Raw genomic sequence first — 17,513 nt, 5'->3', positions numbered from 1 at the left:
TTCTGAGCCATATTCTTTTAGTTCATGGAACACTTCATGTTCCCTTCCATCTCAGAACCTTCAAAGGTGTAGTTCCCTCTGCTTGAAATAGTACTGCTTTCTCTTCTTGCCATGTCCCCTCGCTACCTCCCCTCATCTAACTCTTTCAAGATGCCACTTGGATCTCTCTCCTTCTATCCCAGACCACTCTGATATCCTAGTTGGATATCCCACCCTTGCTTATACTTTACATCTCTTGCTACAATCTCAATATTTTCTTTACTGAATTTCTGTCTTTCCACTTGGCTTTTCACTAGGCAAAGGCTTTCTCTTGTTCTGTGTTGTATTTCTGACACAGGGAATGAGTCCCATAGATGGTTGTTTGGTAAAGCAAGCAAATATGTATAAGGTTTTACTCTTGTCATCACACCTTTGATCAGGTCAGTGGGCACAGATGAGTAAAACAAGGAGTGGCTGCCCCATACCAACCCCCAACACTTAAAAAAAAAGACTGTATCCTGAATCTATAAATCCTAAACTACTAGAAATGTAGCATTCATATATTTTTAAAAAGGTTTTGTTTCAAATTTTCTTGGCACAGTATCGAACCATGCTTGACATCCTGAAGACATTTACTTTCTGTAAATGCACATTATCTGTGCTTTTTGCATACCTTACAAAGGAAAGTTCTCTTCCCAATTTCTTTTCCAAGGTGTGCCTTTATTCCTGTCTGTGACAGAACACAAAGAACAATCAAATCTCATTGTGACCTTTTATTTCAACTTTGTCCCTCAGTGCCCATAATGAGCCACAAATCTTTGAAATAGATCATTCTTTTTATCATCTCTCAGTGGCTAAGTCACTGGGAAAGCACAATGATATCCCAGGACAAAGCAAAGAGAATGAAGCCTGCCCAAAGGACACATTTACATTTTTAAGAATTACTAGCTTTTTTGAGAAAATAACCCACAGTGAATGAATCAAACTTCATCAGACATTTACTTTAGGAGAACAAGATGAAAAGGAAGCAAAAGTGCTCATCAAATAGTCAATTACCTACTAGGAGACTGTGTATAATAACACAATATTTTATGTTATATAATATATAATATTTTTTATATGTGGTATAACATGAAAAAAATAAAATCACAAAAATTTGAATATAAATATTTATCTCTAATACACTAACATTTGTTTGTTTGCTTTGTTTTTGGTCTCAAGCAAAATTTCCCCAAATTTTACGTTTTTTCCTCACTCTCTTGACTCATGGCTACAGATTACAGCTGCATTTTCTTCTCTCTGTTGGGTGTGGAAATGAAGTAACAGAAAGCATTTTTTCTTTATAGTCCAGTGCGTCTTTCTTCTTTGCTTAACCCCTAAACTTTTCCAGTGATTTAAAACTGCATGTAAACCATTCCCATCATGCTCGTTGAGTTGAACACGATTACCGAGGTTGGTGGACAATCTAGGCTCTTGGGCATCTGGGAAGCCCAAAATGTTTATAGTTTTAAAGATTTCCATTATGTGGTTTCTCAGCTTTCATCTTCCCTAACTAAAAAGTCCTGTATGTGTCAGGAGACACATACAGATGACATTAGAGGATTTTGTGGCTCACATTTCAAAGGGAGTCATGGGAGTTTTGGGGTGTTTCTCACTTCTCACTACTGAAATAACTTTCAAAAGTTCAAACTGGTATTTTTATTTTAATAATTAAGGGTTTGATATTCATGAATATAAAGTGTTTATGCTGCTGCTGCTCAGTCACTTCAGTTGTGTCCAACTCTTTGTGACCCTATGGATTGTAGCTCTCCAGGCTCCTCTGTCCATGGGATTCTCCAGGCAAGAATACTGGAGTGGGTTGCCATGCTCTCCTCCAAGGGATCTTCCCAACCTAGAGATTGAATCCATACCTCTTATGTCTCCTGAATTCGCAGGCGGGTTCTTTACTACTAGTGCCACCTGGGAAGCCCAAAATGTTTATAGTTTTAAAGATTTCCATTAGGTGGTTTCTCAGCTTTCATCTTCCCTAACTAAAAAGTCCCAGTCTTGCTATTCTGTGTTCCAGTGGTTCATGGGCCTTCCCTAGAGTAGTAGACATTTGTTACTTTGGGGCCAATCAGAGTCCAGTCCACCCCCAGTTGTTAACTGAGAATCCAATACTTGCCACTCTCACTATGTATAGTCCTGATGCAGCTGCCTTCAACATAGGACGAAGGATGGTATCTGAGCCATACTTGGTCACACAAAGCCTCATATTCACGTGTCCACAGTGATTGGCTTAGAAACAGACATGTGACCAAACCAATGCCACTGAGATGCCACTGAAATATTTAATTACAATTTTTGAAATGAGACTGGTGTGTTTTAGGGGGATCAGTTTAATGTGAAGGAAATTATTTAAACATGAGGAGCATGTTCTGAGGCTGTGACAGTTGTCATAAAGGGGAAATCTGAGAATGGAACAGTTGTCATTAAATAGTAACCTTTCACAAACTTAGGATAAAGTGGAGCCTGGGACCTTAAAAATGTCACTAATGTCCTATATTAATCGGGTAGTGATCTCTGAGGCATAATGTGAATTATTTTGTAAAGTGTCTGAGAGCTCCAAAGATGAAATATATGATGGGAAAGCCTCAAGAACTTTTGAGGGCTGTGGGGCTATCTCATTACTGGCCATAAAAATGAGTTATAGTTGAGGGAAGAAAAGGAGATGCTGGTTTTGTGGGGCTACAGGACACACCAGTTCATTTGACAATTAATTAAATGAATTTCTTTCACATTAAATTGACAGGATTAGTATATCGTTATGACATATTATGTGGCAAAGACGAGCTTCAGCAAAGTAGATTATATTATTATTTAATTTTATGTGATTTTAAACATGCCCATAGGTGTTAAGGATACCTTCACTATGTCATCACCCAGATCAAGAAATAGAATATTACCAGTTCCTTTAAAAGCTAAAAATAGTACTATATGACCCAGCAATTCCACTCCTGAGTATGTATTTGAAGAAAGGGAATACACTAATTCAAAAAGATACATGAACCCCAATGTTCACAGTGGCTTTATTTACAATAGCCATGCTATGGAAACAACCTAACTGCCCATCAACAGATGAATGGATAAAGAGGTGGCATATATATATACAAGTACACACTGGAATATTATTCAGCCACAAGAAATGAAATTTTGCCATTTGTAACAACATGGATGGACATAGAGGATATTACGCTTAGTGAAATAAATCAGACAGAGAAAGACAAACACTATGGTTTCACTTACATGTGGAATCTGAAAAATAAAACAAATGAATATAACAAAAAATAAACAGACTCACAGATAACAGAGAACAAACTAGTGGTTATCAGCAGGTAGGAGGATGGATTAAAGGGCAAGATTGGTGAAAGAGAATAAGAGGCACAAAGTACTGGGAATTCCCTGGCAGTCCAGTGGTGAAGACTCTGCACGTGCATGCTAAGGACTTGTGTTCAATCCCTGGTCAAGGAACTAAGATCCTGTAAGCCATGCAGACACAAATAAATAAAACATACCACAAGTATCTGAACACTATTTAAGAAAAAAAATCACAAACTATTATGTATAAAATAAATAAGATACAAGGATATAATGTTGTTGTTGCTGTTTTGTCACTCAGTCATGTCTGACTCTTTCACAACCCCGGGGTCTGAACTCCGCCAGGCTCCTCTGTCTATAGGATTTCCCAGGCAAGAATACTGGTACAGCACAAGTAATATAATCAATATTTTATAATAAATTTACATGTATTATCTATAAAAATATTAAATCAGTATGTTGTATACCTGAAATTTTATTGTATACCTGAAATTAAGTTTATTGTAAGTCAGCTATACACTGAGGAAACCAGAATTGAAATAGACACGTGTACCCCAATGTTCATCGCAGCACTATTTATAATAGCCAGGACATGGAAGCAACCTAGATGTCCATCAACAGATGAATGGATAAGAAAGCTGTGGTACATATACACAATGGAGTATTACTCAGCCATTAAAAAGAATACATTTAAATCAGTTCTAATGAGGTGGATGAAACTGGAGCCTATTATACAGAGTCAAGTAAGCCAGAAAGAAAAACACCAATACAGTATACTAACACACATATATGGAATTTAGAAAGATGGTAACAATAACCCTGTGTACAAGACAGCAAAAGAGACACTGATGTATAGAACAGTCTTTTGGACTCTGTGGGAGAGGGAGAGGGTAGGATGAGTTGGAAGAATGGCACTGAAATATGTATAATATCATATATGAAACGAGTCGCCAGTCCAGGTTCGATGCACGATACTGGATGCTTGGGGCTGGTGCACTGGGATGACCCAGAGGGATGGTATGGGGAGGGAGGAGGGAGGAGGGTTCAGGATGGGGAACACATGTATACCTGTGGCAGATTCATTTTGATATATGGCAAAACCAATACAATATTGTAAAGTTAAATAAAATTAAAAAAAAAGAAATAAGTAAAATAAAAAATTATTTATACTACCATGCTACTGAAGTATTCAGCAGTAAAATATTCCAGAACAGTTTACTATTTTTCTTGATATATATTTTATTTATATCATATATTTTATTTTTATTTTATTTATATCATATATTTTATTTATATCATATTATTTTATTTTATTTTATTTATATCATATATTTTATTTATATCCAGCACTTTCCCCTGGAGAAAAGTACAGACAGAATTATTATTATTAATGATTATGATGATAATAGGCATTTACTGCATACAAAGCATATACATTGTGCTAAAATCTTTTAATTCAACTTTTTCAAAAATTCTTTTAGGTACATGCCATAAGTGCCCTGTGTTGTAAATGGGAAAGCTGAGGCTTAGAGAGATTAAAAAACTTGCCCTCAATTACATAGCAGTGAAGTGGTTGAGCTGGGATTTGAACTCAGGCCTGCCTAATAGATGAACACATCTTGCTCCTATGATCACTGATAACATTAATTTGGTGCCAACCAACTTTCTATATCCCAGACATATATTGAATGGCTTCTATTCATTATCCCCCTTACACTGCACTGCAACCCCATAAGGCAGTTACTGGCATTCTTACCCAGTTGCGTGATAGAGGACTTTGACATACAGTATTTGGATTATTTTATGCCTTAAATAAGTTTCCCTCATGAATTTATGAGCACTTCCCTGGTGCCTCAGATGGTAAAGAATCCACCTGCAAAGCAGGAGATCAGGTTTGATACCTTGGTTGGGAAGATCCCTTGGAGGAAGAAATGGCAACCCACTCCAGTATTCTTGCCTGGAGAATTCCGTGGACAGAGGAGCCTGGCAGGCTACTGTGCATGGGGTTGCAAAGAGCTGGACACGACTGAATGACTAACACTTTCACTTTTCACTTTCATGCATTTATGAAATCTGTGCATTGCTACATTTGCATGAATGAATATCAGTCATCAAAGGAAATGGAAGCTCTGAAGCAAACACAACGGAATGCCTCTGTCTACTGCAGGCAGAAGCATAAGCAAATGAATCTATTCCACAGAGACAAATTCATTTTTCGGTAAAGCTTATTGAGTATTTTAAATTGGAGCCAGAAAAGAATTAAAGAATTAGTAGCTTATCACCTAGAACTAATAACCTTTGAAATATTTTTTCAGTAGCTTAACAAAAGTGATATTGTTTGCTTAAAAGGGCAACATTCTTAAGGAAATCGTAATACCACTTTAAAATAATAATTAAAATATTAATATTATTAGATTTTAATGTCTATATTCTCTGGTTTTATATTTAAAAGTACTCCTGTGTAGTCTTATAGTTTTTATGGAGGTGACAAAGTTATTTTAATTTGGTGTAGTGGAGATTTCTGGTTAGTATTTGGGTACCAGGCATGACCCCGGTCCCTGAGAATCACCAAGGATTAAGACTTAGTCCCTAGAAGATTTTTACTCCACTTTTTAAAATTTGATAATGTATATATCTTATTGAAGTACAGTTGACTTACAGTGTTTCAGATGCACAGCAAGGTGATTCGGTTATACATGTACATATATATTATTTTTGGGATTATTTTCCATTATAGGTTATTACAAGATATTGACTATAGTTCCCTGTACTATACATTTACTCCACTTTCAAACAATCCCCATGTTTGAAAGATGGGGATTCCTCTGTTTCCAGTCACCTTGCAAGTCACCAATAACTATTTTAAGCTAAAGATCTTTGGAAAGACTTTAACATTAATTTAGTAGAAGGAAAAATACATGTTTTCTTTTACTCCAGCTCTGATATGTTTCTGCCATACATAGAATTCCTATTAACATTTGAGGTTCTGCCTGTTGGAGTGAAAATCCAGCTCCTGTCTCAGAGCAGGTTAAGACCTTGTGATACCCTAAGTGTTTAAAAGAATTCTTTTCTTCAAAGACCTCTGCCAAATGAGGAGAGAGGGTTGGGTTTTACAACAGGCACACAAGGGACTTGACAATGATCTTTGAGTTTATGAAAGCTTATTGTACAAATGGGGATTTGGCAGTAGTGATATTTTTCAACTGCAATTCCAACTAATAGTAAGTAAAATATTAAAAAACAGTAAAGGCCAGAATTATAAAATTTTTAGAATTAAGAGACTAGAAATTTGTAAGGTGCTGATATCCTAAGGGAAATTGAGGCATTTCTTTTAAATATTTAATCATGTGCATAGAGCTTTTAGGGAGGGGATGGAACTAACATAATTTGAAGTCCTTCTGTGTGTCATTCTGTGCAGGCCACAAAAACCCTCTAACATATTTTCTTATGGTTTATGTTTTGTCAAAGAGGAAACAGAGGCTCAAAGCTGTTAAATTGCCTGAAGACATGTAGCCTGTGAGAAGCAGAATAGGAATTCAAACCCAGCTCTATTTGGCTCCAAAGCCTGTATACTTTCCATTATATCATCCTCCATCCTTTTATGGGATGATTTAATTGCCAACTGGGGATAAAATAAATGGCCTTTGAAATTCTTTCCATTGCCTTGATTCTGTTCTCCCTGACTTGATTTCAATGTTGGCCACCACATTGCTTAGCAATCTGTATATACAGAGAGGATTGGGCTAGGAAACAATAGAACATGGTGAGTTTAATGTAGATATTCAAATTTAAGTTCTCCCTCTTACTGGGTCATAAAATCTCAGCAAGGAAGGATCTTAGAACTCATCAGGTACAAGCTAAGTCCAGTGTTTAACTCAATCCCCACCCCCCTCTCTTTTAGCAAATATTCATTTGGTCTCATGTGTTAGCAAGTGGAGAAAGCTCATGGTTTGTCTGTGTTCACTGCTCTATCGTGAAGATTTTTCCCTACTGCTGTTCTCTTCGGCATTTTGTAGTTGCTTATTCAGTAGACTTGGACAGACATCAGGTTATAAATGAAAGAGAAAAGGGCAAGCCATCTCAAAGCTGTCCTCTCTCTCACATAATTCATTACAGACCCCCTGGTGCACAGTTGACATCTTAGGTGGTATTTGAGCACATGAAAGTCGACCTTAGTGCTTTGCCCTTAGTCTGTGGTCTTATTAACTGGCTTTCAATACATTCCCCACCATGTAGCTTAAAGATAGTGAAAGATGGAGAAATGCTTCTGGACTCTTCTAAGCAAATAAGAAAACGATGGGCCTGAAGAGTAAGGGTTGGCAAGAACGTGTCATTAGTAGCTTGATTTGAAGGTGGCTCCTAAGAGCTCAGTAATTTCAGTGAGTGTCTGAGAAAAGATTTGGAAGGGGAGAAACAATCCATGATGGATGAAATAACTGACAGAAGGGAGTGGAGAAGCCAAGAAGAATCGGGTGAAAACGGTGCTTACCCTAAACATAGCCAGGACTGACAGAGAATAGGGGCAAAGTCCCCATGCAAGAACGGCACTCCATGCCTAATGACCCCTGCCATCTTGTTACTTGGACTTCACTTAGCTGTTTTATTTTGTCTTGTGTGTGATAAGTTAAATACTTGTCTAAGTCCGGCCACAAGAGTGAAATTAAGAGCAGTGAACCACAGCTTAGTCAGTCACCTTTGAAGGCTCCAGGACCTTGCTCCTTGCCTCTTATGCAGAGAGTCAGTGTTCCAAATAGGCTTAGTGACAGCACTTTTTCATTTGGTAAAGGACCTGTACTTAGAAATAGTTTTTAATAATAATTGAGTTTAGGAGGAAAAGAGGCAAAAATTGTCCTGTTCCTCAGTACACTCAGCAGGAAGAAAATAGAGCAAAATACGGCATATGGAGAATTGTCTTCTTTCCCGGAAGTCACAAACTGACGTTAAGAAGCAACAGAATGTAAAAACAAGGGGCCATTTTCCTTGTTTCATTATCAAATGGATCCTGATTTAGGGGTTCTTGGAGTAACCTGTTTCTCTAGGCCTAACCAGCCTGAGGTTAAAAACAGAGTCATAAAGACAGAACAAAACAATTCATTTTACTCTGGCCCTGGTTTACTAGAACTTCCATTGCTTTTGAATTTCCCCTCATTATCCTGGAAACCCAAAAGTTACTTCACTTGTATTCTCAAGCCAGTCATCTAGGCTACCATCTGCCAGGAACCACTTTTCTCCTGACTTACTCAGCAGCTAAGAAGTTGCTAGAAGCCAATGAGAGCCCCGTGACTTGGGCTGGAAGGTGTCAGGTCCCCGTCCTAAGTGACCCATTACCCTCACGTCTTATACCACAGACGCAGGCAGACACATGTGATTTCTACAGCCTACGGTTTCTGTTCCATATTCCAATGTGCTCCAGTTTGTCTTGGTGGAAGACAGTACTTCAATGTGGCCTAGACGGTAGATTTTAAAATCAGAGATTTGAGTTAGAATCTTGGATCTGGCACTTTTTAGCTGCATGTTCACAGGCAAGATGTATTTCTCCTCTGTAGTTTATTTTTCTGTAAAATGGGAAAAATAATGACCATAACATAGGGTCACTGTGATGATCATGACAATGTGTTTGATTAAGATTATATATGGTGTTTTGTGATTAGAAAATGTACAATACACGTTAATTATTATATGACCATCTATCGTCCATGTTACCGAATATGTTTCTTTATGCTATCACTGTCTAAATATATTTTTAGTAAAACAGCTCTTAAAGGTTTTTATTTATAGTCTCTACTCCCAAGGGAACTGAGTGGGGAATGAATGATTTGAATGATCATTTCTTGCCCAAATGACCCTCTCCTCCAACCCTGTTCCACTGTCTTGAAACAAACATACTCTCCTCCAGTCCCCTCATTTTACCATAAGCTATTTCCTAGGGAGATCCTCAATACTTCATGCCAACAGAGCTCTGAGGGGTCGACCAGTGAACCTCCAGGCAGAGACAGACAAGTCTGAATCCTGGTATAAACACAGTGAAGATCACTAACATATAAAGAAGGATTTGGCAATGGCTAGATGGTAGATGAGAATGTAAAGGAAACAACATAAAAAGAGGAAAAAAAGTAAGATAAATTCAAGTCCCCAAGAGATGAAGAAAGATGAATATTTAACAGAGTACTTTTTAGGAGTCAAAGATCATATTTCAATTTACATTTTCCTTTAGAAAATGAATATGTATAAGCCAGAAAATGTCTTTTATTGCATCTTAAGTACAGCCAGATCTTGCTTTATTGTTTCACAGGTAACTCATTTTTTTAAACTGAAGGAACACTGTGTCAAGCATGTCTATTGTCATCATTTTTCCCAATAGCATTTGCTCACTTCATGTCTTGGGGTCACATTTTGGTAATTCTTGCAATATTTCAAACTTCCAAATTATTATTATGACATTTGTTATGGTCCTCTGTGACTGATGATCTTTGATGTTAGTATTGTCATCAGTTTGGGGTGCCATGTACCATGACCATAAACAACAGTGAACTTGATAAATGCGTATGTTCTGACTGCTCTACTGACCCAGTATTCCCCCATCTCTCTTACTCTCCTCCAGCTTCCCTACTCCTTGAGACACAATAATACTGGAATTAGGCCAAGTAATAACCCTGTTATGGCCTGCTGCTGCTGCGTCGCTTCAGTCGTGTCCAACTCTGTGCGACCCCATAGATGGCAGCCCATCAGGCTCCCCTGTCCCTGGGATTCTCCAGGCAAGAGTACTGGAGTGGGGTGCCATTGCCTTCTCCGTGTTATGGCCTAGAAGTGTTCAAATGAAAGGAGTCACATGTCTCTCACTTTAAATCAAACACTAGACATGATTAAGCTTAGTGAGGTAGGCATGTTGAAAGCCGAGACTGGTTCAAAAGGCCTAGATTTGGCCTGCTGCTACTGCTGCTAAGTCGCTTCAGTCGTGTCCGACTCTGTGAGACCCCACAGACGGCAGCCCCCCAGGCTCCCCTGTCCCTGGGATTCTCCAGGCAAGAACACTGGAGTGGCTTACCATTTCCTTCTCCAATGCAGGAATGTGGAAAGTGAAAGTGAAGTCACTCAGTCGTGTCCGATTCTTCACGACCCCATGGACTGCAGCCTACCAGGCTCCTCCGTCCATGGGATTTTCCAGGCAAGAGTACTGGAGTCGGGTGCCATTGCCTTCTCCAGATTTGGCCTAACAGCTAGCTAAGTTGTGAATGCAAAGGAAATGTGCTTAAAGAAAATTAAAAGCGCTGCTCCAGTGAACAGCATATAAAAGTGAAAGAGCTTTATTGATGATCTGGGGAAAGTTGTGGTCTGGAGAGAAAATCAGATCAGCCACAACACTTCCTTAAAACTTAGAGCAAAGCCCTAACTCTCTTCTGTGAAGGCCGAGAGAGGTAGGAAGCTGCAAAAGGAAAGTCTGAAGCTGGCAGAGGTTGGTTCATAAGGTTTGAGGAAAGAAGTTGTCTTCATGACATCATAGTGAAAGCTGAAACAGCAGGTGCTGATGCAGAAACTTCAACAAGTTATCCAGAAGATCTAGTTAAGATGAATAATAAAGGTGGTTACAGATTTTCACCGTAGACTAAACAGTCTTATGCTGGAAGAAGATGCAATCTAGGACTAGGAAAAGTCAGTGTTTGGCTTCAAAAGAGAGGCTGACTCTCTTGTTAGGGGCTATTGCACCTGGTGACTTTAAGCTGAAGCCAATGCTCATTTACCATTGAGAAGATCTTAGTGCCTTTAAGAATTATGCACACTCTGCTCTGCCTGTGCTCTATAAATGGAACAACAAAGCCTGGATGTCAGCACATCTGTTGACAACATGATTACTGAATATTTTTAAGTCCACCGTTGAGACCTACTGGTCAGGAAAAAAAAAAAAATCCTTTCAAAAAACTACAGCTTATTGACAATGCACGGGGTCACCCAAAGAGCTCTGATGGAGATGTACAAGACTCATGTTTTTTTCATGCCTGCTAACACAACATCCATTCTGTAGCCCATGGATCAAGAAGTAATTTTTACTTTCAAGTCTTATTATTTATGAAATACAGTTTCTAAGGCTTTAGTGATTCCTCTGATGAACCTGGGAAAAGTAAATAGAAAACATTCTGCAAAGGGCTCACCATTCTGGACATCATTAAGAACATTCTTGATTCATAGGAAGAGGTCAAAATATCAACAGCAACAGGAATGTGGAAGAAGTTGATTCCCATCCTCGTGGTTGATTCTGAGGGGTGGAGGATTTCAGTGGAGGAAGAAATTGTGGATGTGGTGGGAACAGCAAGAGAACTAGAATTAGAAGTAGAGCCTGAAGATGTGACTGAATTGCTGCAATTTTGTGATAAAACTTGAATGGATGAGGAGTTGCCTCTTGTAGATGAGCAAAGAAAGTAGTTTCTGGAGATGGAATCTATTTCTGGTAATGCTGCAGTAAAGATTGCTGAAATATTACATAAACTTAGTTGATAATCTTCTCAAACCCTGCTGTTGCTTTGACTCCAATTTTGAAAGTTTTACTGTGGGTAGAATGCTATAAAACAGTGTAGATGCTACAGAGAAATAACTATTTGTGAAAGGAAGAATCCATCGATGTAAGTGTCACTGCTGTCTTAGGTTAAGAAATTGCCACTGCCACCCAACCTTCAGCAACCACTCGCCCTGATCAGTCAGCAACCATCAGCATGGAGGCAAGACACCGGCAAAAAGATTACCCTTGGTCGAAGGCTCAGATGACAGTTAGCATTTTTTAACAATAAAGTATTTTTAAACTATGTGCATTTTCATTAGGCATAATACTATTTCTCACTTAATAGACTACATATAGCGTAAACATAACTTTTATATGCACTGAAACACTGAAAACTGTGTGACCCGCTTTATTGTAGTATTTGCTTTATTGCTGTGGTCTGGAACCAAACCCACCATATCTCGGAGGGATGCCTGTAATATTCTTCAGAAAAAGATAACGTGTTTGGAAAACACTGGTACAAAAGCCAGAACCTATTACATGCATAGGTGGGAAGTGTGCATCATGATTCAACAGGCACAACTCAGTTTGAAACTATACCCCATTTTATGCCATTCAATGGAATAAAAAAATTAATCTACTCAGTAATGAATGCATAGTCCCTTATAGTTATTGTATTCTTTTTGGAAAAAAAGTAACGTGACAGCTTTATTCACTCCATGTGGCAAACCAAATTGCTTCAAGTAAAGTGAAATAAGACAAACACTAAAATGGAGTTTTTCCTTCCTCATGTACCCAGAGGCATATGCTATGGCTGTAATGCATAAACTAAAATGGCAATAATAATAAAAACAGTGGAAAACCAAATGAAAATATTAAACTCAATTAGACAACTTATTCCAAGGGGCAGCAATTTTCATGCTCCATCTGCTTGGAGAAAATTTCTTGTTAATCAGGTCTATAAAAGGGTGTGGGTGTTGGATTCTATTTTCTGTTAAAGCCATAATAGTTTCTGAACAGTGATGTGTCACTTATCTATCGAATCTAATTTGCTATCTTTCAAATTTCCCAACTCCCCCAACCCCCCCCCCCCGGAAGTTTGCGAACTGAATACTCAAGGGAAATGGGTGAAATGAATTCATGTTACTGGGTATTATAGCAAACATCAATGAATAAATAAGTCAGCATCAAATATTCATATTAGAAAATTTGACTTTTTAATTGAAGTGTCAACTGGGGACTGTCTCATATCTTTATGCTGGAGAGGTCCAGTGAATACATTCATTGAAAATTTAAATAAAACCAGCAAACCCAATTTCAATAATTTGTTTTAAGTGTCCACTTCCCAGAGATTTCTGTACATGTTCAGATAATTGAAACTTCTCTCAGGACTTCTCTTTCCCTTGGACTTGTAAACAATTCTACTAAGACCAGTTCTATTTTATTCTCAAGGCTTAATGGAACATGTGACTTGGACTAATATGCAGTTTTTTTGAAAACAAAAAGAATATAGAAACTAAATTTCTCATTATGCTCTATTGTTATTACTATTATATTACTTGAAAGCAGTGATGGAAAGCATGGGCTTGGATTCCAGTGGGTACTGGTCAGAGTCCAGGTCTTGCCATGTGCTAGCTTTGTGACTGTAGGCAAGTTATTTCACCTCTAAATCTGGTAAAATGGGTATAAGATTTCCTCTCTCACAAGACTAAAAATCGAATCAACCTCAGCACAGTACTTGGCTTATACTGCTGCTGCTGCTACTACTGCTAAGTCACTTCAGTCGTGTTTGACTCTGTGCGACCCCATAGACGGCAGCCCACCAGGCTCCCCCGTCCCTGAGATTCTCCAGGCGAGAACACTGGAGTGGGTTGCCATTTCCTTCTCCAATGCAGGAAAGTGAAAAATGAAAGTGAAGTTGTTCAGTCATGTCCGACCCTTAGCGACCCCATGGACTGCAGCCTACCAGGCTCCTCCATCCATGGGATTTTCCAGGCAAGAGTACTGGAGTGGGTTTCCATTGCCTTCTCTGTGGCTTATACTGAGTATTATACAAATTGTAGCTGCTATTTTTTATGAAATATAGTTGATTTATAATATTGTGCTGTGTACAGCAAACTGATTAAATTTTATATATTTTTTTCAGATTACATTCCATTATAGGTTATCACATGATCTTGGGTGTAATTCCCTGTGCTATACAGTAAATCCTTGCTGTTTTTGTATAGTAATTTGTATATGTTAACCTCATACTCTTAATTTGTCCCTCCTTCCCTTTCCTCTTTGGTTAACCATACGTTTATTTTCTATATCTGTGAATCTGTTTTGCATATTGATTCATTTTTACATGATAGCTATTAATATTATTATTAAGCACATTAATTTAAGATAACGTGTCCAATTAACTTCAGGGAAAAATTGACTGACTTAACCCTGATTATAACCCAACAGATATGGAGCTGCTGCTGCTGCTGCTGCTGCTGCTAAGTCGCTTCAGTTGTGTCTGACTCTGTGCGACCCCATAGACAGCAGCCCACCAGGCTTCCCCGTCTCTGGGACTCTCCAGGCAAGACCACTGGAGTGGTTTGCCATTGCCTTCTCCGAGATATGGAGCAGTGGTTCTCTAAAGAAAAAAACCTTTGGTAAGAGTGAATCATTCAGTATATTGCTTCTGACATGCACATAACCAGACAATGGGACTGACCCTCTAGAAAAAAGGACCTCAAGCAGAGGGCTTCACACAGAGCAACTGGAAGAGGTTTATGCCACCCCAGGTTAGAATGCACCTATGTGCTCATGAAAGAAGGAGAGATGAAGCCATTAAGACTCAGAGAAAATAAACTGGATCACTGTCTCATAGCTGTGGTGGTGGGGTGGTGGTTGAAGCTGACTGTGTATACCACATTGTGCTTTTCTAAGCAGGCATCACAGCCTATCATGATGAAGAAGTCTGGAGGGCCAGGGGTGAGCCCACAGTCCCATAGCAACTTACCATTGAAACGGAATTCATATAGGAAGTAACTCCATCCAAAACGAGGGGATTTGGGGTGGGGTGGGATGCAGGAGGCATACCAGTTTCAAGGATAAGGAGGGCATGGGGGTGACCCTGACACATGCCTGATGCTCCAACCACATGCCCTGAGCTGCAATCAGAGACCGAGGGAAAAACACAGGGGCTGTTTGGTTCACAATCTAGGAGAGGTTGAGGGGAGGGGGGTCGAGACTCCAGCCCTGGAGCCACACTGCCTAGGCTAGAATTCCACTTTTCTCCTGGACACTCTCACTGACCTTGGGCAAGTTTCTTTAACTTGTCCAAGCCTCCATGTTTCGTCTGGAAAAGGGAGAATAAAATCCTACCAGCCTCCTAGGTTGCTATGATAGTAAATGAGTTAATAATACACACAAAGTGCTTAGAGGAATGCCTGGCATCTAGTAAGTTTTCACTCAGTACATGATGCCTGGGACTGGTCTGTAAGTTATCAAAATTGCGGCAGGTCTGTGGCAGATAACATCTTGACTTTCCTAACTAACTTTGTGTATCTTTGCATCTCCTTGCTCTTCTCCGCTTTGTCCTTTGTGTTCCTCCCATCCTAGAGATATCAAAGCTGAGGAGCCCAAAGCAACAGGTCCCCAAGGTCCTCCACACAGAGCACATATACTGCAGAATCACAACTTTTTCCTTCTCCACTGGAGACAAGTTTCATGCCAGGGTAGGATAGGAGAAGAACTGGGAGGAAGCAGTGTAGGTAGATGCTGGTCACTCAAAGAGGACTACATCTTTCTCTTAATTCTCAGGCAGATCCTGAGAAGAAAGTGGACAGAACAATAAAGATAAGTCCAGGGAATATGGAGCTGAGAAGAGGGCACAGCTTTGACTATACGGACCTTTGTCAGCAAAGTGTTGTCTCTGCTTTTAAATACACTGTCTAGGTTTGTCACAGCTTTCCTTCCAAGGAGCAAGCATCTTTTAATCTCATGGCTGCAGTCACCATTGGAGCCCAAGTGTTTTTGGAGCCCAAGAAAATAAAATCTGTCACTGTTTTCACTTTTTCCCCATCTATTTGCCATGAAGTGATGGGACTGGATGCCATGATCTTAGTTTTCTGAATGTTGAGCTTTAAGCCAACTTTTTCACTCTCCTCTTTCACTTTCATCAAGAGGCTTTTTAGTTCCTCTTCACTTTCTGCCATAAGGGTGGTGTCATCTGCATATCTGAGGTTATTGCTATTTCTGCCAGCAATCTTGATTCCAGCTTGAGTCATCCAGCCTGGCATTTTGCGTGATGTACTCCGCATATAAGTTAAATAATCAGACTGACAATATACAGCCTTGTTGTACTCCTTTCCCAATTTTGAACCAGTCCGTTGTTCCATGTCCCATTCTAACTTGCTTCTTAATCCACACACAGGTTTCTCAGGAGACAGGTCAGGTAGTCTGGTATTCCCATCTCTTTAAGAATTTTCCACAGTTTGTTGTGATCCACACAGGCAAAAGCTTTAGTGTAGTCAATGATGCAGAAGCTTATCTGGAATTCCCTTGCTTTCTTTATGATCCAACAAATGTTGGCAATTTGAAACCTTTATCAAACACTAACTTAAGTGCTAGGCACTGTGCTCCATTCCTAAATGTGATTATCTCACTTCATCCTCTCAGAAGCACTGTGAAATAAATACTATTACTATCCCAAATTTACAGATGTTAAATTTGAGGCCTAGAGAGGCCAAGGTTACACTTTAGCATGTGATGGGGCTGGGATTCCAGTCTAAGCAGACTGTTGATAAGGCCTGTTCAGTGAAGTGCTGGGATGGCCCACCTCAGCCTGGACAGTTATCAACAGCAGACTCTCTGGCTACATTGGCACCAATGGCAACAGTGTTGCAGAATGAAGGTTTCCCAGAGAGGTGGGGGTGCTGCTACCTCTCTGGGTCAAGACTTGCAGGTCATGCTGGGGAAATCCTAAAATATTTAGGAGTTTGAAGGCTAGCTGCAGTTCTTTCTAAAGAGGGACAAACAATAAAAATTGTTTTGTTTACCTTTATGATCTTATTTTCACGTCTAGGCTGGTGCCGCTCGTAAAGGCTATGCAATCAGCACTCCCACCCATTACCGAGGTGAGTGGGTGATGCTTGGCAAGCATCGCTGTGCCGGCTTACCGCAGCTAGTGTTGCTCAAATTCAAACTCTGTTCTTCTTACTTGTTCGAAATGTAATTATTCTCACTGGGTTTTCATCTCAGGATTTTCTCCTGGGCCTTAGTGTCCTAAAGTTCCTTAACACAGTGAGCAGTGTGGACATCACTTCCCTGTTCCACCTTCACAGGGCATCTCAATCTGAATCATTAAATCCTTCCTCAGCCATGGGATGTATTTTCCAACCTCATCTTTGGTACCCCTGGGCCATCCATTTTGAGTTTTTTCCCCCTAGAACCCATTAGTTTTACATGAAATTCCTATAAATTGGCCCTCTAAGGCTTTGTTCTTTTTTCTCTTAGTTTCCATCTTGTCATCATCCATCTTGTTGTCATCATGCTTTATATCCTGGGGAACTGCCTTGATTTTAACTTCTAGTTTAAAAAAAAATTTTTTTTTGCATTTTCAGAAATTATGTTTTCAATACCAAAAGCTCTTTTTTCTTGTTGTTCTTGGTTTCTTCTTTTAGTGTCCATTACATATGTGTGTGTGTGTGTG

The 17,513-nt window shown here is 39.3% G+C and overlaps 1 long non-coding RNA gene across 2 annotated transcripts in view; it reads right to left on the bottom strand.

Moving 5' to 3' along the window:
- LOC139183126 (uncharacterized) overlaps positions 1-17,513 on the bottom strand; it is a 154,513-nt gene that overhangs the window by 27,989 nt on the left and 109,011 nt on the right. For both annotated transcript variants that reach the window (XR_011566609.1, XR_011566610.1), the window contains exon 5: positions 653-709. This is a non-coding gene — a long non-coding RNA (uncharacterized lncRNA). The remainder of the gene's footprint in view (positions 1-652; positions 710-17,513) is intronic.

Source organism: Bos indicus, chromosome 5 (assembly GCF_029378745.1).
Source record: "Bos indicus isolate NIAB-ARS_2022 breed Sahiwal x Tharparkar chromosome 5, NIAB-ARS_B.indTharparkar_mat_pri_1.0, whole genome shotgun sequence".
Lineage (NCBI taxonomy): Eukaryota > Metazoa > Chordata > Mammalia > Artiodactyla > Bovidae > Bos > Bos indicus.
Note: the sequence above shows the minus strand (reverse complement) of the source record. Positions and strands in the feature narration are given on the sequence as shown.